The sequence below is a fragment of the Molossus molossus genome, unplaced genomic scaffold (genome assembly GCF_014108415.1).
Source record: "Molossus molossus isolate mMolMol1 unplaced genomic scaffold, mMolMol1.p scaffold_m16_p_21, whole genome shotgun sequence".
Classification (NCBI taxonomy): domain Eukaryota; kingdom Metazoa; phylum Chordata; class Mammalia; order Chiroptera; family Molossidae; genus Molossus; species Molossus molossus.
In genome coordinates, this window is record NW_023425357.1 from 17,687,775 (window position 1) to 17,709,782 (window position 22,008).

General features: G+C 40.6%; 1 protein-coding gene across 17 annotated transcripts in view; it reads left to right on the plus strand.

Annotated features, from left to right (window-relative positions):
- Positions 1 to 22,008, plus strand: part of ANKRD11 (ankyrin repeat domain 11) — a 230,768-nt gene that overhangs the window by 124,989 nt on the left and 83,771 nt on the right. For 2 of the 17 annotated variants that reach the window (XM_036275403.1, XM_036275402.1), the window contains exon 3: positions 7,824 to 8,099. The exons of 11 other annotated variants lie outside the window; for them this stretch is intronic. The gene's annotated coding sequence lies outside the window, so the exon portion shown is untranslated. Of the gene's footprint in view, positions 1 to 6,571; positions 6,645 to 7,823; positions 8,100 to 9,484; positions 9,588 to 22,008 lie in introns of those variants that run through there. 4 more of the 17 variants (XM_036275404.1, XM_036275405.1, XM_036275399.1 and 1 more) reach the window with 4 other exon arrangements.

Below are 22,008 nucleotides of genomic sequence, written 5' to 3' on the forward strand. Positions count from 1 at the left end.
TGGGAGGATGCTCAATGCACTGAGCTACATCGGCCTGGAAATTGTCACTTTTGAGAGTATTTTATTAAATCTTGATTATTTTGGATTCCAGACTTTTTACTCATTAAAAGAGTTTTCACTGCACCCTCCAAAAAGTTTGGGGGAAAATCTTGGAATGGGATTAACATGCTTAAATTTGAGAAATTAACGTAGTATTGTTCACCTTAATTCATACTAAAGGGTTTCACAAGTATTCAGCATTTGGTGGTTATACCTTTTCCTGGGCCATCTCCATGCCAAGCATTTTGAGTATAATAAGGGAGTATTGTGATAAAGGTGATGGATGATACTGATAAAGGCTTTTCCTTCAAGGAGCCAAGGTAGGATTTTGTCATTTGGAATACTCTTTTGTAGTTTTACAAGGGAACACTAGTATGCTTTAGGGCTAAACAAAAGAAGGGGTTCTGGGGAAGAAAAATACTTCAAAGTTAAATGTGTGTTTGAGGAGTACCTTATACACCTTCTCCATATATATATTTTTCTTATCCTCATCAGAGAATATATTTTCTATTTATCTTCAGATAGAGTAGGAGGAAGGGAGAGAGAGAGAAACATTGATGTGAGAGTTACACATCGACCGGATGCCGCCTGCACAACCCCGACCAGGATCGGGGATGAACCTCTACCCAAGTACATGCCCTTGGCTGGAATCAAACCCAACTCATTGTTCTGCAGGTCGACGCTCCAACTGCTGAGCTAAACCAGTCAGGGCACACTTTCTCTATATTTTAAAGCAGATCTCAACCTGGTGAGATGTGTATTAGTTGTTCATTGCTATGTAACAAAAACACCCCAAAACTTAATGTCTTAAAACGACAGTGACTTACAATTTCTTTTAATTCTTATTTTGTCTGAGTGGTTTGTCTGCTGGTCACACCTGGGTCATGAGGTGACAGTAAGCTGGTGGACTTGCTGAGTTTTTTCTTTCCTGGTCTTGCCCAGTCTTCCTTGTGTGTGGATGCAGGAATGTTCCAGGATGGCCTTTGGGCTCAGGTGTTGAGGAAGGAGGCTCCTTCCTCAGTGGAGGAGCTGGGAATCTTGTGGCCTGTTATCCAGTCTGCTCAAGGTATATTTGTGAACAAATATGTCTAGTGTGTTTGGTGCGTAAAAGTAGTGAGGTAGGCTTGATACAAGGATTGCATCTGAATTTAATAGAATGAGAAGAAAATTTGGGTTGATTTCCCTAAATTCTGTGAATTGTGAATTGTCTATTTTTCCCTTCAGTGCAGTGATTTTCAAACTGTGTGCCACAAGAATTTTTAAAATATGCAATACCTAACTATTTAGTCAAGGGCACTGACCTCATTTTCCTTAGACTGCCAAATAAAAAAATGACAACATCCAACACAGCAATAGCTGTCCAGTGTGAATGAACCAAAATTATACTTTTTTTTTTTTTGTGAGATTGGCCAAAATTTTAGTAATTAGCTTATGTGTGCCATGTGATAAAAAGGGTTGAAGCTTGCTGCTTTAAACATTTCAAAACTTTGTAATACTAAATCTTGGTTTTTGCCTGGCATTTAAGCATTAGTAGCAAATTTGTATGCATTGTCAAATTATAGGGTGAATTTAGAGAATGCTTTAGGTTATAGAGTGAATAAAAATATAGGAATGAACATTTATATATTTGTGACCTGAATTCTTTAGTTTGAAAATATTGTATGTTTTCAAATATAATAGTCTGCCTTACCTACATGGGATATGATATGTTCTATGCTACCCAGTGGGTGCCTGAAACCTCAGTAGTACCAAACCCTATATACTGTGTTTTGTTCTATACATATATAACCTATGATAAAGTTTAATTTATAAATTAAGCACAGTGAGAGATTGACAGAATACTTACAACAAGTTCTGTAATAAAAGTTATGTGGATTTGGTCTCTCAAAATATCTTATTGTACTGTATTCACTGTTATGATGATGCTGTGAGATGATACAGTGCCTGTAGGATGAGTGAAGTGAGGTGAATGAGGTAGTCATCGTGATGTAGTGTTAGGCTACTATAAGGGTTATTTGAACACAAGCACTGTGATGATACCACAATAGTTGATCTGATGATAACCAAGATGTCTACTGAAGGACTAAGTGGCAGTAGCATATACAGTGTAGATGCACCTGACAAAGGGATGATTCACATCCCAGCTGGGATGGAGATATGATATTTCATCATGCTACTCTGGCGTTCAGTTTATTTTATTTATTTTTTTAATCCTCACCCGAGGACATTTCCAGTTTTTTGTTCTGGTAGAGTGGGAGGGAGGGGGAGAGAGAGAGAGAGAGGGAGGAAGAGAGAGAGAAACATCGACGTGAAAGGGACACATCAAGTGGCTGCCACCCGCACAACCAACCAGGGCCGGGGACAAACTGCAACCGAGGTACGCGCTCTTAACGGGAACCAAACCTGAGTCTCTCGGGACCGCAGGCCGATGCTCTAACCACTGAGCAAACTGGCCAGGGCCAGTTTAAAACATCAATTGTTTATTTCTGTAATTTTCCATTTAATATTTTCAAACTGCTGATGCCCTATTGACAGTTTTGGATTTTAACAATAACCAAAGAGCATAACACTTGTTAATGTTTTCAAGATGTAACTATGGAGTATAAACAAGCTGAATCAAATCCTTAGTTTCAGAGTTGAGTAGTGACGAAAATGGTCACTGGGCCTCAGTAAGCAGCTCACTGCTCCGGGGTTTTGCTGACACTGAAAGAAATGAAGTTGGTAATTCTCCAACAGTTCCTCCCAAGCCCTCACTGTAACAGTTGTGCCCAGACCAAAGAGGTCTGTGCTTGCTGCTTTGGGTGGGCCTCCTGGGAGGGCAGGAATGGATATTTTATGGAGTTGCCTTAGGAGAGGGCAGAGGTAGTGGTTTAGGATAACTGAGAGGGCTCTCTACCTCTGGAGCAGGTTTCAGACTTTGAGGAAAAATGACAAGGCCAAGGGTGGCAGCTAGGATCAGGAATTAAGGATTCTTCATGGGAAAGTAGGGGAGGTACTGTAGCAGTACAGACAGGGCCCAGGCTTTGCACATCCACTGTGTGCAGTGGAGACAGAAATAACTCTGTGTGTTCTGGGGTGTGGAGCTGGACGAGAGCTGTGAGGAGCCCATGGCTCCATCTGGAATAGCCAGGCTTCAGCTGGAATCCAGACATGAGGGGGCCCTGGTTTTGTGGAAGCTGGAACACCTTGCCTACGGCTGGGGGTTTCATGCTGTGACCAAGCAGAATATTTTACTACTTAGAACTGTCTTATGGGCATTCAGAGGAGTGCTGAGTGGATCTAAATCTTTCCTCTCCTTTTTGTAGCCCATAACACAGATGCGTGCATACATGAAAAAGGAGTCCCCTAGTATGATAGATGAAGCAGCTGTCCTAGAATGCTGTCGTCCCTGACATGAATATCATGTTGCCCTTGTATTCAGAAGGGACGTTACTTCTTGAAAGCACCAACATTGTCTAATGCAAGTAACAGAAATAGGTCTGTGGACCTTTAATATTTTAAATATTTAAGATTTAAGGTATATCATTTCAGAATTTCATCACACATAATTTAAAAATTATTCATCACAGATATAAACTGATTTAAATGTATGATACTGCCCTGGCTGGTATGGCTCAGCGATAAGAGGACCAAAGAGTTCCGAGTTTGATTCTGGCCAAGGGCACATACCTCAGTTGTGGTTCGTCCTGTCCTCGGTTGGGGTTGTGTGGGTGGTAACCAATCGATGTGTCTCTCTCGCATCAATGTTTTGCCCCCCCCCCCCTTTTCTCTTTCTCCCTCTTTTCCTCCAGCTCTATCTGAAGATTAATGTAAAAATGTCCCCGGGTGAGGATTAAAAAAAAAGTATGATGCTGATTTTTTATCTATACTTTTGTTTTTAGGATTTTGTAGCTTTTACACAAGAATGTGGTGAATGCTATACTAACTTTCTGCATCACTTTCAATCTAGCGAAGATAAAAACATCTTGTGTAGATAAAAACAGTGTGGATCGTTCCATACACCAAAAGGTGGCTGATTCGATTCTTGGTCAGGAAGTAATGCCCAGATTTTGGGTTCGATCTCCAGTCAAGGTGCATATAGAAGGTAGCCCATGAATCAGTCAGTCTCCCTCCCCCCTTTCCTCTTGCTACCAAAAAAAATCAATTAAAAAAATGTTAACATTTCATACCAGTGGATATGAAGGTGGATGTAAGCGCCTCTTGTGAAATTACATTCTGTTTTCAGGTTCAGCTTGGGAGAGGTAGAGGCATGGAGAGACAACCTTTATGGGTGAAGAAGAAGCTAAAATAAATTTTTGTGCCATTAATAACTGTTCTGGCTGGCAGCCAAGGCTCCGTCAGAATGGGTCTAGCCAGAACAGTCAGGACTACTGTACCAAAGTGAGGAGGCAGGAGCAGCCCGAGCAGCCCAAGGCTGTTGCCAGGCCCAGGTTAGGAGGCCTCTGCTGGGTCCCAGGAAGTCAGCTTCTCACTTCATAGGGAAACATACTTAAGTGTTCATGGCTGTTGAATTGCCATGGCTTCTGTGGGAATTTTACTTGGTCTTTATTAAAAATAAAAAAGGATTAAAAATTATATAGATTTCAAGTGTGCAGTTCTATAATACATCATCTGCATATTATATTGTGTGTTCACCAGCTAAAGTTAAGTCTCCTGTCACCATTTATCTCCCTTTTTTATGGCTGATCAGTACTCTATTGTATAAATGTACGACAACTTTTTTGTTGTTGTTAATTTTTTTTTCTTTATTGATTTTTAGAGAGAGAGGAAGGGAGAGGGATAGAGATAGAAACATCAGTGAGAGAGAACATTTATTAGCCGCCTCCTGCATGCCCCCCAATTGGGGATCGGGCCAGCGACCTCTTAGTGCACAGGTAGATATCTGCTCAACCACTGAGCCACACCGTCCGGGCTACCACAACTTTTTTATCCACTCATCTACTGATGGGCACTTGGGCTGTTTCTAAATTTTGTCTATTATAAATAACTCTGCAATGAACACAGGGGTGCAAAAAAAGAATTCTTGAGCTCTCTGCATCTAACATTTGTTTTGTGGAGGCACCAATGGTATGTGGAGGTCAGGGGCACATCCGTTATCTTGTTTTCGAGAATATGTTTTCAGGAGCAGACCCATTATTATTATCATCTCTGAAGAGCATTTATTTTTCTTCCATCAGGAAGACAGATTACTGACCAATCACTTTGAACTAGTGGAGATTTGTTTTTATACTTTTTAAGGGCTGGTCTGCTTTGGTTTTTGACCTTTTTCTTTAAGCAACTTCTTAGTCTTGAGCTATAGCATAAAAATTTTTGTAAATAATTTTTCAATTACAGTTGGCATACAATATTATATTACTTTTAGGCATACAACATACTGATCAGACTTTTATATAACATAAAGTGATCACCCCTATAATTTCAGTATTCATCTGATACCAAACAACATTATTAAAATATTACTGATTACAGTCCCTGCTGTATTTTATATCCCTATAATTGTTTTAATAACTCTTATCTTAATTTCTTCTCCCTTTTCACCCATCTCCCCCAACCCTCTCCCATCTAGCAGTCATCAATTTTTTCTCTGTATATCTATGACTTTGTTTCTATTTTGTTTGTTCATTTATTTTGGTTTTTAAATTCCACATGTAAGTGAAATCATGGTATTTGTCATTCTGTGACTGACTTATTTCATTTAGCATAATACCCTATAGGTCCATCCATGTTGTGAATGGCAAGATTTTATTCTATTTTATTACTGAATAATATTCCATTGTATATATGTACCGAATCTTCTTTATTCATTTGCCTATGTATGGACATTCAAGTTGCTTCTGGCTATTGTAAAGAATGCAGGAGCAGTCCTTTAGATGAGGATATTGGCGGTGTTGCTTTAAGGATTTTTGGAATGCTAAAATTTGAAGCAGAGGAAAGCTTTGCTCAGTAAGTAACTGGCAATGTGGACATAGAAGAAATTTGTGAAAGACTTGGATCTTATAATTGTTGATGATCAGTTCCTTCTGTTTTGTGAATTGATTGGTAATCATTCAGATATTGTTTTACAAATGGAAGTTGTGATGGTTATGTTTGCCTGTGAAATTAGCATAGGCCAAGCTTGAGCAGAGAGGCTCCTGAAGTTCCTATTTTTTTTTCCATGTGTGTTGTATTTGATCTGTCTGTAATATTATGGAAAAATGGTGTATGAGACACAACAAAACATAATTAATGGCATTTGTATTTTTTATTTTGTTTTTACTTTTATTTTTTTATTTTTTTATATTGATTTTTAGAGAGAAAGGAAGGGAGAGGGAGAGAGAAACAGAACCCTCGATGAGAGAGAACATCGATTGGCCACCTCCTGCATGCCCCCACTGGGAATCGAACCTATGACCTCTTAGTGCATGGGCTGATGTTCAACCACTGAGCCACACTGGCTAGGCTTGTTTTTATTTTTAAATTCTCACCTGAGGATATGTTTATATGTATATGTAATTTTTTTTTTAAGAGAAAGAAAAGGAGTGTAGGAGAAAGACTTATATGAGAGAGAAATAGCGATCAGTTACCTGCCGTTCTCACCCCAACTAGGGATCGAACCCACAGCCTAGGTATGTGCCCTCACCAGGAATCAAATCTGCAGCCATTTTGGTACACAGGATGATGTACCAGCCCACTGAGCCACCTGCCTGGGGCAGCATGTATATCTTTATTGAACTATGTGTCCTCTTCTTTTTTACTAGCAGAAATTAAAATGGGTGTGAATAATGTTACAGAATCTTAGGCAAAAAAAAAAATAAACAACAAAAAACTCAAACACCACAAAAAACAAAACGGTAAAACTAAAACTTTTAAGTGAGACGTGTGGTTTACTACTGTGAGGAAGATGGTGTCCGGTGAGAGCCATAAGGTCTATTCTCTGCCACAGGTGCCCTGTTTCAGGTGCAGGACACAGTGTCTGAATTATCATTGAATTTGGCTGCAGGTGGCACCCTAGGTCAGAATAGTTGAAACTCTGGTTCTATGTAAAGGAAAACTTTTTGGTGTCAGGATATTTGATTCTCCGTTGTCTAAGGTCTTCTTTTCTTTTTCACCTTCAGCTCTAGAGGATGACCCTCTGAGCTTTTTAGGCTTTTTAGGATGTGTGAGAAATAAGTGTGCAGCATTTAGAAAGCCACTTTCAGAGAAACCCAGATGAAGGTCTCCCAAAATGGAAGCCTCTGGAATCTGCTTGCTCTTTCCTTAAGAGAATGAAGTTTAGAGAATATATGTGTAGATTTCCTGTTGGTCAGATAAATCACTAAAAGGTCAAATGTTTTGGTTTTGTGTGTGTTTTGTATTTTTCTGAACACCCATTTTAGTTTTTTTGTTGTTGTTAATCTTCACCTGAGAATATTTTCTCCATTAATTTTTAGAGAGTGGAGGGGGGCTGCCTTTCTACCGGGGCACTGGGGATCAAACCTGAAACCCATGTAAGTGCCCTTGACCGGAATCCTTTGGAAACCCGTGACCCTTTGGTCCAAGGGCCAATGTTCTAACTGCTGAGCCAAACTGGCTAGGGCCCATTTTATTTGTTTATTTATTATTATTATTATTATTGTTATTATTATTATTTGGATTCATCCTTTAGTGAGTGAGATTTCTCCACCAAGCAGATTTTTCAAGAGGGCCCATAGATGCTGTATTTTTTGAGTCCTTTCATGTTTGATAATCTGAGCTCTTGCCTTTATACTTAAGCTTTAACATGGCTGGGTAGAATTCACTTGGATCATGCGCTCTTTTCCTTGTAGACATCTCTCCTTCATCCTGGCACTTTATAGATCGCTGCTGGACAGACTTCTGAAACCTGCCTTATTTTCCTCCTTGTAAGTGGATTTTTTTTTTTTTGTCCACTGTTGGAGTAGTCTGGCCAAAGAATAACATATTCTCTGTTTCAGCTAATTGAGTTGTCAGAATGGATGGTCATGTAGTCACTATTAGCAGCAGTTGCATTGCCATCGTGGACATGGAAGGTCAGATCATTGAGTTCCTCAAGTTGTCTAATCCTGATGGATATCATTTGATATGTGAGTATCTGCTGAAAGGCATTTTAAATCTTGGACTCGCTCCTTCTGGGCCCCAGCATTGGGGAGGCAGCTTGAAAGGCACCAGAGACATACAGTGAAGAACTGAGCTGTTTGGCATTGGGGCAAGAGCTGGAGGGGCAACTTTCTCCCAGACAGACATGTTGGCAGTAGCTGTTGTTCCTTTGGTGGGTGAGCCCTTCCCCCACAGGCGGGCCCATTTTAGTTTAAACAGAAGCTCTGAGTAAGGTCAAGGATTATGAAGGGAAGGTCTTACAAAGGTTTGTTTCCAGATGTGTGATGATGAACCCAGCGTATAAATTCAGTACCGGTAACAAAAGCATTTGTTTGTATTACTCCTTGAACTGTTGCTAAGCTGCCCACATTTACAGACATGGAAACTTGTATAAATGATGTGAAACTCCTGCTAGGGATGTGCAGTCGCAATGTGAGTGACATAGAGAAAGAGCTTGCCCAGCTGCTCTCAAGCCTTAGTACATGCCATTCCCATTGTCTGCTCTGCATGTGGGATGTTTATCCAGACCACTTGGGGTGCATGCTGCAGCCCTGTTCATTAATGGTGATCACTTCATTGACATGTAATATTGGGTTAAATGTGGAACTTGGAGCCTCAGTTTTTGCATTGTTAAAATCAGTGAGGGAGTCAGTCTTTCCGGGACCCAGGTCTACAGATGTGGACATTCCTGGAGGTGCTTGAAGAGGTACCCAGGTCACCTGTATGGTGTGGCCTAGAGGAGCCCAGAGAGCCCTGTGATTGTGAGAAGAAGTGGGTGTAGTTTCATTAAAGGAAAAAGACCTCTTCATAGGATTGTTTCTAAAGGTAGATTTTAGGAATTGAGCACAGTACTGTAACTGTACCTGATTTGTGTTTTGAGGGACTGACCACTATTTATTACTTTCATACTCCAGTGTTCTTTCAAGAACGAAAGAAAGGAAAGGTACCCCTGAATGTATCAGCCAGCACTCTGGTCCCTCCTCTGTGCTTCTGGAGGGACCTGCAGAGTTGTACTGGTGTCCACCTGCAGGGACAGAAGGTGGCCCTTCCAAGGGAAGGGCAAGGGATGTCTGGCAACCTCCCCTAGGGCTTCTCCCCTGGAGTTCTGCTGAGCTCTAGCTTATACTTGTTCTGCCTTCTGACCTAATGCTTACCTACTGCTTCCCAGATCCCATGCTAACAAAGACAGATGCCCCCACATGACCACTACAGGTAGAAACAACTCTGCTACTTAGAGTGGACTTGGGCACTTCTTTGAGATTAGTCCAGAAGGGGTAGACCACAGCGGCCCACACATTGCTACTCTGCATTCCTGAGCACCAGTGAGAGGGTTCCCTTGGTTACAGCATAGCCTTTCCCCAACTTCCTGCAGGAGTCACCTTGTGAAGATCTGGGGCCAGAGTGCATGGTGTGGGTACAAGAAGGCCTCTCCTGATATGTCTGCTCCTACACTGACCAGGCTGAGAGGACGTCAGGTCAGGAAAGGGCCATCCTGTGGGAGGAAGTCAGAGGGGAGAAGGACTGGCCAGGACAGGCTTTGATGACCAGTGATTTATAAATGACCTATGGTGCCCTGGCCGGTTTGGCTCAGCGGTTGGAGTGTCGGCCTGCGGTACAGAGAGACCCGGGTTCGGTTCCCGCTAAGGGTGCGTACCTTGGTTGCAGTTTGTCCCCGGCCCTGGTTGGTCGTGCAGGTGGCAGCCACTCGATGTGTCCCTTCACATCGATGTTTCTCTCTCTCTCTCTCTCTCTCTCTCTCTCTCTCTCTCTCTCTCCCTCTCTCTCCCTCCCGCTCTATCTGAACAAAAAATGGAAAAATGTCCTCGGGTGAGGATAAAAATAAATAAATAAATAAATAAATGACCCATGGTCATTCCATCTATTCTGACTGTATGAATTTGACTGCTTTAAATACCTCATGTAAGTGGAATCATAAGGTTTATCAATGTTGTAGCATTTGTCAGAATTTCCTTTCTTCTTAAGGCCGAATAATAAATATTTTGTTGTATGAAGAGACCACATTCTCTTTGTCCATTTATTCCTTGATGGGCACTTGAGTTGTTTCCATGTCTTGGCTATTGTGAATAATGCTGCTATGAACATAGGAGTGCAAGTATCTTTTTGAAACCCTGCTTTCATTTCTTTTGTATGTGTACTCAGAAGTGGAATTTCTAGGTCAAATGGTAATTCTGTGTTTAGTTTTCTGAGGAACTGCCATACTGTTTTCCACAATGGCTGTACCATTTTACATTTTTACCAGGAGGGTCCTAATTACTTCACACCCTCCACTGCTCTGTTCCTGTGAGGTGCCCAAGGCCACCAATGCCAGTCACAGCACTTGGTCAGCACAGTCCCTTTTGTCTTCCTTCACAACACAGTGAAATCTTTGCCAGCAGATCTCATGGATTGAAAGTGAATACTGATATATTTAAGGAAAGTTCATTCATGCTACCTACCCATGCCTTTCAGGGGTGGACAGAGAGGCCTGGCAGATCTCCCCTCTCCCATTGGCCTCCCTCCTGTTGTCTGTCCCCATTGACCCTCCTGCAAACTTATCCTTGTTTTCCACCTCTGCCCTTTGGTTATTCTATGGTAGGTTTTTTGTTTGTTTTGTTAATCCTCACCCGAGGATATTTTTTCCATTAGGTTTTAGAGAGTAGAAGGGATGGGGGAAGGGGAAGAGAGAGGGAGAAAGAAACATTTACATTAGAGGCACATCTATTGGTTGTCTCCTGCACACACCCCTACCGGGCCAGGAATTGAACCTGCAACGCAGTTATGTGCCCTTGACTGGGAATCGAACCCGTGACCCTTTGTTGTGCCAGCTGATGCTCTAACCACTGAACCATGTCAGCCAGGGCTGTGGCAAATTTTTAGAATAAAAGATGCCAATCCCAGATTTTGAATTGTTACTAGTGGGACCTGTTGTCCTAACGGAGGAACCTGCTGGCCCCTCAAGGTTATGAGAGCTGTTCAGGGCTGACTCTTCTAGCACAAGACTCTTGGGCCACAGAGATGATGGTTGTACAGCCTGGGAGAAGTCCCAGGAGATGGCACACTAGCTTCTGTTGCTGTTTATTGCGTACACTACTGTCCTTTCGGGAGGTCCCCAAAATTACACGATACCTTCTTTTACAGAACTGCTAGCATTTGAACCAACAGTGTCTCCTTGCTGCATGCTGGGAGCTTGTCTTCTGTTCCTTCCAGCTTCTTGAGCCTGTTTCCTTTTGTTTTTTGTATCTAAGGACAACTGACATCCATCATCCTCTCTCCAGTCCGTGAGGGCCCAGAGAGGTCTGTCATGGGAGGGAACTGGGTTCATCTCTGGAACTTTTCACTTTACCCCCTTGATAAAAGATGTCTCATTTTTCAAAGATTGGATTTTATTGGGGTGACATTGGTTAGTAAAATTATATGGGTTTCAGGTACACAACTCTATCTATAATACACCATCTGTGTGAGTTTATAGGGGTGACACTGGTTAACAAAATTATACAGGTTTCAAGTGTACAATTCTATAGCAGAGCATCTGTACACACTGTATTGTGTGTTTACCACCCAAAGTCAAGTCTCCTTTCATCACCATTATCTCCCCTATACCCTCTTCTACCTTCCCCCACTGCCCTTTCCATCTGGTAATCACCATACTGTGTCTATGAGTGGGTGTGGGTGTGTGTGTGTGTGTGTGTGTGATTCCATCAACTTTTTCACCCAGTCCCGCCACCCTCTTCCCCTCTTACAGTGATCAGTCTGTTCTCTCTGAGTCTGTTTCTATTTTGTTTGTTAGTTTTTTGTTCATTAGATTCCACATATGAATGAAATCATATAGTACTTATCTTATTTTACTTAGTGTAATTCTCTCCAGGTCCATCCTTGCTATTGCAAAGGGTAACATTTCCTCCTTTTTCATGGCCAAGTAGTATTCCGTTGTATAAATGTACCACAGCCTTTTTTTTATTTTATTTTTTTATCCTCACCCGAGGACATTTTTCCATATTTTGTTCAGATAGAGTGGGAGGGAGAGAGAGGAAGAGAGAGAGAGAGAAACATTGACGTGAAAGGGACACATTGAGTGGCCGCCACCCACACGACCAACCAGGGCTGGGGACAAACTGCAACCGAGGTACGCGCCCTTAGCGGGAACCGAACCCGGGTCTCTCTGGACCGCAGGCCGACACTCTAACCGCTGAGCCAAACCGGCCAGGGCGACCTCAGCTTTTTTATCCACTCATCTGTTGATGGACACTTGGGCTGCTTCCAAATCTTGGATATTGTAAATAATGCTGCAATGAATGTAGGGGTGTGTATATTCTTCTGAATTCATGTTTTGGGTTTCTTTGGATATATTCCTAGAAGTAGAATCACTGGGTCATGCAGTTACATTTTTAATTTTTGCAGGTAATCTCATACGGTTTACCACAGTGGCTGCACCAGTCTGCATTCCCACCTAGAGTACATGAGGGTTCTCTTTTCTCCACATCCTCATCAACACTTGCTGTTGATTTATTGATTATAGTCATTCTGACAGGTGGAGGTGATATCTCATTGTGATTTTAATTTGCATTTCTCTGATGATTAGTGATACTGTGCATCTTTTCATATGTCTGTTGGCCATCTGTATGTCCTCATCGGAGAAATGTGTATTCAGGTCCTTTGCCAATTTTTAATTGGATTGGTTTTTTTGGGTTTTTAGCGTGTGTGTTGAATTTTATGTATTTATTTATTTTTTTGGTATGTGCCCCTAGTGGCAGCCGAACCCAGGACTCTCTGGTCCACAGGCCGACGCTCAAACCGCTGAGCCAAACTGGCCAGAGTGAGTGTGTTGAATTTTATAAGTTCTTCATAAAATTTGGATATTAACCCCTAATGAGATGTATCGTTGGTAAATATGTTCCTCCATTCAATGGGTTTTCTTTTTATTTTGTTGATGGTTTCCTTTGCTGTGTAAAACTTTGTAGTTTGATGTAGTCCCATTTGTTTATTTTTTTCTTTTGTTTCCCTTGCCTGAGGTGGTATATCAGAAAAAAATATTACTACGTGAAATGTTCAAGATTTTCCTGCCTATATTTAGAATTTTTATGGTTTCGAGTCTAAAATTTAAGTCTTTATTCCAATTTGAGATTATTTTTGTGTGTAAGAAGGTGATCTAGTTTTGTTTTTGTTGCACATATCTGTCCAATTTTTTTAACACCATTTATTGAATAGACTATCTTTACCTACAGTCATCCCTCGTTTATCGCACTTAATCTGTTCCAGACTCTAGTGGTTGCACCTGGCATTGAAGGATTCCTGGGGTGCTCAAATACATAGGCCTCCATCCATACATACAGTAATTTTAATTTTAATTGCAATACAGGGGTGTATAATTAACTCAGACAACCGAGCGTGCGCTGTATCATTTTCACTATCTCGATCAACTTTTTAATGAATATATTTGAAAAAATCGCGATAGTGTGAAGCTGCGAAAGTCGAAGCGCAAAGTAGCGAGGGCCGGGTGTATTGTATGTTTATGCTTCTTTTGTCAAATAATTGACCATAAAGGTGTGAGTTTATATCTGGGTTCTCTATTCTGTTGAGAGAGAGAGAGAGAGAGAGAGAGAGTTTATGCCAGCACCATGTTGTTTGGTTACTATGGCCTGTAGTATAGTTTGATACCAGGTGGTGTGATTCCTCTAACTTTGTTCTTCTTTCTCAAGATTGCTGTGGCTCTTTTGGGTCTTTTGTGGTTCCATATACATTTTTGGAATATTTGTTCTAGTTCTGTGAAAAACGCTATTCGTACCTTGATAGGGATTGCATTGAGTCTGTAGATCAGGAATTTGAGAATAAAAAATATTACTGTTCTTTGATAATGAAAAGCAACAGTTCATGGTAAGATTTTTCAGAATGCTTTCACAATCATTTATTTGCTGTCTACAGTATAATGTGAGGCAGCCATGAATTATTAAAAGCTCATCACACATATGCTTGCATTCACTTCATCACTCCAGTGGATGGGAGTCATCTCACTTTGGGCCTGGCTCTTGGCCAGGACAGCTGATGCATTCTTCTGTGTGCCAGCCCTCCTCTGCTCTAGGCCAACACTCACCAGTGATACTATCTCTAGGGTTTGGAGGATTTAGGCAGGAATTAAAGGCAGAGGCCTTTGGTTTTTATCTAAATTTTGTTTCGTATGATCTTGGAAAGTCACTTAACATATCTGAGCCCTGGTCTCCCTAACTATAAGATGAGAATAATCATGTTTCCTCTCTACTTATTTCATGGGGTTATTTAATGGTTCCACATCTCATTAAGTGGAGCACAAGCACTCACTGTAAATAGATGATTGCGTGCTGTAGTCATTAAAGAACATTACTCACCCCTCAATGTATGTCTGCTTATTCTAAGATGAAAGAAAAATCAGCATCTTGCTTTTTATTTTGTTTATTAATGGAACAAAGTAAATATTTTGTTTTAATGCTGGTAATGCTGTGATCTGAAGGTCTAGTTTTGCGTTTGTACTGTTGTTTGATATCATAGCTGGATAATTTTCAGAAGCAGAGTATGTACCTTATATTGAGGTGATTTCACCACAGGTGATAGTTTTGAAATTTTTTTTTGAATCATTAACCTTGATTAGGTCATTCAAGCAAAATAATCTGGCTGGTGAAAAGTTTATTTCAGAATGAGAGTGTCAGCTCTTCCCTTTCGTGGTTGTTATTGCCGTGGTTGCTCACATGTTTTTGGTCCTTGCAGGAACTCCTGTGGCCATTTGCCCGTGTTCTGAAGGCTGCTTTGGCCGAGAGTAAGCGGGGAGTGAGCCATTTGCTAGAGTCCATGGCCCCTTGCTCCTCCTTCAGTCCTGGCACTGGCCTGGAGGTCACTGACACTTCACACAACAGCCATAGGCCATCTAGCCAGGGAGAGTTGGTAATATTTAGATTTTTTGTTTTTAGATTAAAACAAATTGTGTTGTTTCATTCAGTATTTTCTTCTTGTACTCTAGTGAATCTTCAGTGTGTCTTTCTGTGAACCGCTTGGGGCTTTGAGACTCTTTCCTTACCCACCATTTCCCTACTGCCTTTGGACTTTTTATCTTTCCTAAAGGAACTAGGAGGACAGAACTTGCCACATCATTCCCAGTCTTTTTATTGGAAGCACACTGATGATAGAATACCCACAGATGAATCAGATCTCTGATTCCTGTAGCCTTGCAGTGGGTGTCTCTGTCTAGGAGTATTGGGCTGCCTGGGCACACCTTATTCTTCACCTGACCTTGTGAGAGTCTTTGCATCTTCACCTGGCTTTACATGGTTAGTACTACTTAGTGAAATTCTACTTACTGAAACATTGATTATCTTAAGCTCTTTATATTTATAGACTTGTCTAACTTCATGAAGTCAGTTCTTAGAGTTTCCTCTTTTTAAATTCAGAGTGAGGAGGAAAAGGAGACTTCAAATTCTAGGGTGAGGTACTTGCTTCAATAAGAACTTTTTGTTGTTATTAATCCTCACCTGAGGATGTTTTATCCATTGATTTTTTTTTTTTTTTTTAGAGAGAGTGAAAAGGGTGGGGGAAGAGAGACATTAATGTGAGAAAGACATTGATCCGTTGCCTCTTGCACATACCCTGACTATGTCTGGGATCAAACCTGCAACCCAGGTATGTGCCCTTGACAGGGAATCAAATCCGAGACATTCAGTCTGCATGCAGGCCGATGCTCTAACCACTGACTTGGGCAGAACTTTTTTTTTTCCTTAATGCAGAATTTGATTATCACATGTAGAATCAATTTGAAGATGCATGCCTCAGAAGATTTGAATGAGTAAAGGCATGTTTTTCAGCCACTTATGCAGTGTATTATTTAAAAGCAGTAAGATGAACCCAGCCAGTGTGGCTCAGTGGTTGAGCGTCAGCCCATGCACCAGGAGGTCGCCAGTTTGATTCCCATTAGGGCACATGCCCAGGTTGTGGACCCTATTCCCAGTGGGGGGCATGCAAGAGGCCGCCAGTCAATGTTCTCTCTCATTGATGTTTCTCTCTCTCTCTCTCTCTCTCTCCCCCTCTCTCCCTCCTCCTCTCCCTTCCTCTCTCTCTAAAATCAATAAAGAAAAAATAAATACACAAATAAAAGCAGTAAGATGACCTGGCTGGTTGACCTCGAGGATGGTGGTAGGGGTGGGGTGGGTTGTCTTGGCTTCCTGGTGCAGGTAGTGTGCCCACTGTGTGGGGCTCCTGTCAGTCATTGCAGACACAGGGCACACAGCCTGTGTAGAGGTCTTCACTGCCCCAGCTCTGCAGAGGTCCGCCTTCCTGTTAGCCTAGGGAGCGCATGTTCTGCTGCAAGGGCTGGGTCTTGTTTGTAGTGTAGTGTTGGCTGCATGTCTCAGCATTAGAAATGTTACATTACATAAATATGTGACCAGGTCTGTTGCCTGAGACTGGTGTTCATTTTTGATGAATATTTGTGCCAGCATTTCTAGCTCTCTCTTTGAGATTCTCTGTAGAGAAAGGTAGAAGCTTCCTGTTTACTCTTTTGTGTTACAATTTCCCATCAGTGTTAGGATGAAGTAACTAGACTCTATAAAGTTAGTATTTAAATATTTAAGGTTTAATTATTCCATACCCTTTCCTCAAATGTGATTTTAGAAATAATTTTGTTGTAATGGGCTCCTTTGCTTAAATGTGCCATTGAGTAGAAGACACGGTGAATGAAAGAGGCCTTGGGGGTAGGGTTCATAAAGCAATGTTGGAGGATGCCAGTGCCCCTGGTTAGCTTTGTGCCATAAGTACCTTGCACAGCATGCAGTATGTACATGACATGTTAAATAAACCTGCTTAACTAAGCTGCAGACATTCCCAGGGACAGGCGGAAGCTATGTAGATGGGGTTCTTAATGCTAAACTGGGTCATTTGGTGGAGAAGGATCAGCCACCGGACACTTTTGTGCCGAGGAGTGATGTGGGTGGAGCTGCAATGTGTGGTCTGGACAGGCTAGGGCAAGAGGAAGTAGCCCTGAGTATAGGCCTTGCCATTCATGTGAGAGCTGTACAAAAGGATGGCAATGTTTGTTCTTTGCAGAGCAGCTCTAGTAACAGTGCAGGATCTTCCTTTATATGCCCTCTGTGCCTAGCCAGTGCCCTACTGCCCATTGACCAGCACAGAGAAGCAGTAGGTTGGGTCTTGGGTGTACATTTCTCCAGTGGTCACACTGAGGTGTGCTTCCTGCCAGTGGGTTTTGGGGAAGGGCTGTGCTGGTCTGGATACCTGCTTACAACCCTGGCCTTGGGTGTGGTGCATGCTTGGCCACCATGAAGCCACTCCTTTTGAGAAATATTAATCATCTATGACTGGGTAGCTCAGTTGGTTAGAATGTCATCCTTAGGGCACATACAAGAATCAATCAGTGCCCTGCTGATATGGCTCAGGAGTTTGAGCGTTGTCCCATGGACTGAGAGGTCAGGGCACATGCCCAGGTTGCGGACTGGATCCTCAGTAGGGGGCGTGCAGGAGGCAGCTGATCAATGTTTCTCATATCCATGTTTCTATCTCTCTCCCTTCTTCTCTGTCTAAAAAATTAATAAGAACATTTAAAAAATAATCAACCAATGAATGCATAAATAAGTGGAATAACAAATCGGTGCTCCTCGCTCACTCTTCCTCTTCCACTCCCTCCCTCCCTCTCCCTCTCTAAAAAAATCAATAATTGTTTTCTATGAAATTGACACAACATACATTTCATCCATTTAAAATGGTTTTAGTATATTCACAGACATGCAACCATCACTAGAGTCAATTTTAGAACACTTGGATCATCTCAGAAAGAATCCCATTTCCTTTGGTTATCATTTCTCCCATTTTCCTCCCTAGTCCCATGCAAACCACTGTCTCTATGAATTTGCCCATTTTGAACATTTTTATAATGGAATCAAATACTATGTGGTACCACAGGAAACCTGTACACATGTCTATGTGAACAGATGTCAGAAATGCCCATGGAAGCATTGTTTGTAATGATAGAAACACAAAAAGAACCCAGATGTCCATAATTTAACTTACAGTCACGTTAAAGAGATTATATCAAATGTTTCATTTTAAGAGTTTGATAGGTTTTACTTAAGCGAGTCTGCATGTGTACATTTACACGATGAAAATCAATTATTCAACTTGATGAGTAATGAAGGGTTGCAGTGCAAGTTGACAGCCTTTCCAACCCTACAACACTCTCTGGCTCCATCCCCTGTAGCAGCCATCAGAACCGGAACAACTCTCAAAATTAGTCTAGAGAAGCTGTGTATACATCCCAGAGGCCCTCCCACTTTGCCTGTGGGCTCTGCTCTCTGTCCAGTACAAAATTTGCCAGCTCTTGCTGAAGCTGCTGCTTCTAGTAGTGCTACCTCTTCTCCTCCAACTTGCTTTTTGAAGGGGTGAATATGGGGTGCTCTCATCAGCATGTAAACATTCTGTCCTTTTCCCATTTATTACCAACCCCACCCCCTCTTTTACTGCCAGCATATTTCTTGGCTCCCCTTTGCTGTAAAAGTCCTCTGAAACAGATGGTGATATACTCTTCCACACTCTCTTTTTGAGAGATTTATTGAGACAAAATTTAAATACAATGAAATTCAACAATTTTAAGTATAAAATGTGTAATGTTTTAACAGATCAGTATAGTCATGTTCTTAACCACCAGAGTCATGACAAAACATCTCTGTTATTCCTGAATGCCATGTTTTCACCACCACAGTTGTGACATAGACTATCTTCATTATCTGTAAAAGTGTACCTTTGTTATCAACATTTCTCCTATCCCCTGGGCCTGGGAAACCCCTGATACGCTTTGGTCACAGTAAGTTTTCTTTTTCTAGAATTTAATAAATGGAATCATGCAGTGTAAAGTCTTTGTGACTGGTTCTTTCACTTAGCATGCCATTCCATTGGATAAATATGTTTATACAATCAACAGTTGATACACATTTGCACTGTTTCCAGTTTTTAACTACTATAAATAAGGCTGCTTTGACTAATTGCATACAGAATACTGTGGCTATATGTTTTATTTTTTCTGTGGTAAATACCCAGAATTGGGATTTCTGGGTCATATAGTAGGGAAATGTTTTAACTTTTTAAGAACCTGCCAAACTGTTTTCCAAATTGATTACATAATTTTGTTTCCACCAACAGTGAACTGACTATATGTTTTATTTATCCTTTGGTAAATACCTAGGATTGGGATTTCTGGGTCATATGGTAGAGGAATGTTTGAACTTTTTAAGAACCTGCCAAACTGTTTTCCAAAGTGACTATATACGTTCATGTTTCCAGCAACAGTGAACAAGAGTCCATTTGCTCTGTATTCTCACCATCACTTGGTATGATAAGTCTTTCAATTTTAGCAATTCTAGTGGCATCCCATTGTGATTCCCATTTTAATTCCCATTTTCCTAACAACAAATGTTGATTATCTTTTCATGTACTTAAAATTTTTTTTTTTAGTTACCCATGTATCTTGTTTGTTGAAGTATCCATTCCTTCATATCTATCATTTTTGTACATTTTTAAATTTGGGTTGTCTTACTGAGAGTTTTAAAAATACATTTTATACCTAAGTGAGTTCTTTATATATTTTAAACATAAGTCCGTTACCAAATTTATGTTGTGCAGATATTTTCTCCTAGTCTGTGGCTTGTCTTTTCATTTTCTTAATGAATTCCAACCTAACAATATTTTTTCTTAGACACTTAATGCTTTTTGTGTCTTTAAAGTCTTTGTCTAATCCAGTGTCACAGAAATTTAATGTTTTCTTTAGAAGTTACGTAGTTTTGTCTCTTATATTTAGTTCTGTATTTTATTTTGTGATCATTTTTGTATAAGGTAAGGTTAAAGGTCTTTTTTCTTTTTTAATAGAAGTTTATTTGTCTTATTTTTTCAGCACTACCTGTTAACAAGATTATTGTTCCAGCACCACCTGTTCACAAGATTATTGTTTCTCATTCAATTGCTTTACCTTTATTGAAAATTAGTTGAGTGTTAACGTGTGGGTCCATTTCTGAATTCTCTGTTCCATTGATCTACATGCAAGTCCTTATACCAGTTATCATAATGTCTTTATTACTTTAGATTTATAGTAAGTCTTGAAATGTTGCCTTTTTCAACATTAGCTCGGCTGTAATGGGTCTCTTTTCATTTCCATATGCATTTCAGAATCATCCATCAATTGCTACAGAAAATCTGCTGGGATTTTTATTGAGATTGTGTTGAATCTGTAGAACAATTTGGAGAGTATTGACATCTTAGCTAAATTGAATTTTATGTTTGAGAGGTCTTGTACATATTTTATTCCTAAGTAATTAATTTTGGGGATGCTATTGTAATTGTATATATATTTTTTCATTTCAGCTTCCTATTGTTTATTGGTAGTACATAGAAATACAGTCGATTTTTTTTTTTTTTTTACCCTGGCCAATTTGACTGAGCAGTTAGAGTGTTGGCCCAGGGACCAGAGAAATACAATTGATTTTTTTTTTTTAAATAGTGATCTGTCTTGCAACTTTGTTAAACTCACTTACAGTAGTAGGTGTTTTGTTTTGTTTTTTAACCCTCACCCAAGGATATTTTTGCATTGATTTAAAAAAATTTTTTTCTTTATTGATTCCAGAGAGAGAGGAAGGAAGAGGGAGGGAGGGAGGAGGGAGGGAGAGAGGAGGGAGGGAGAGAGGGGGAGAGAGAGAGAAAGAGAAAGAGACAGACATTCATGAGAGAGAACATCAATTGGCCGTCTCCTGCGTCCCCCACACTAGGGATCTGGCCCACAACCTAGGCATGGGCCCTGACCAGGAATTGAACCAGTGACCTCTTGGTGCATGGGTCAGTGCTCAACCACTGAGCCACACCAGCCAGACTGTATTGGTATTTTATATATTTATTTATTTTCAGATAGAGTAGGAGGGAGGGAGAGAGGGATGGAAAGAGAGAGAAACATTGATGTGAGATAGACACATTGATTGGTTGCTTCCCACATGACCCTGATCAGGGCTGGGGTTCGAACCTACAACCTAGGTACATTCCCTTGACCGGGACTCAAAACAGCAACTCTTTGGTCCACAGGCCTATACTCTAACCACTGAGCCAAACTGGCCAAGGCTATAGTGGTAGCTTTTTAAAAAAATAGATTCCATAGAATTTTCTACATAGATATTTATGTTGAATGTGAGTATAGACAGTTGTACTTTGTCCTTTCCATTCTGTATACCTTCCATTTCTTTTTCATATCTTATTGCACTGTCTAGGACCTGTAGTCTAGTACTGAATAAAAGTTGACAGTGGGCATTCTTGTCTTGTTCATAATCTTAGGGGTAAACTTTTGAGATTTTCACAATTAATGTTACCTGTTGAGTTCTAGTAGATTCTCTTTATTAGGTTGACAATGATTTCTTCTTTTCTTAGTTTTAAAAAATGTGAATGGGACCTTGGCCAGTGTGACTCGGTTGGGCATTGTCCCATGCACCAAAAGGTTGCTGGTTTTTTTCTGGGTTAGGGCACATGCCCAGATTGTGGGCTCGAACCCTTTTACAGGGCATGCAGGAGGCAGTTGATCAATGTTTCACTCTCACAATGATGTTTATCTCTTTCTCCTCCTACCTCCCTTTCTCTCTAAAAGGATCAATAAGAGTATATTTTTTGTGAATGTGAATGGAAATAGAGTTTTATCATTTGCTTTTTAATCTATCAAAGTCAAAAATTTAGAAACTGCAATAGAGAAAATACAGTGGAACCAAAAGTTATTTCTTTGGAAAGATAAATAATACTGAAAAATCTTTAGCCAAACTTACACAGGAAAAAAAAAAGAAGACACAAAATTTCAGTATCAGGCATGAGAGAAAGAACATCACTATGATTCTATAACTGTTATAAAGA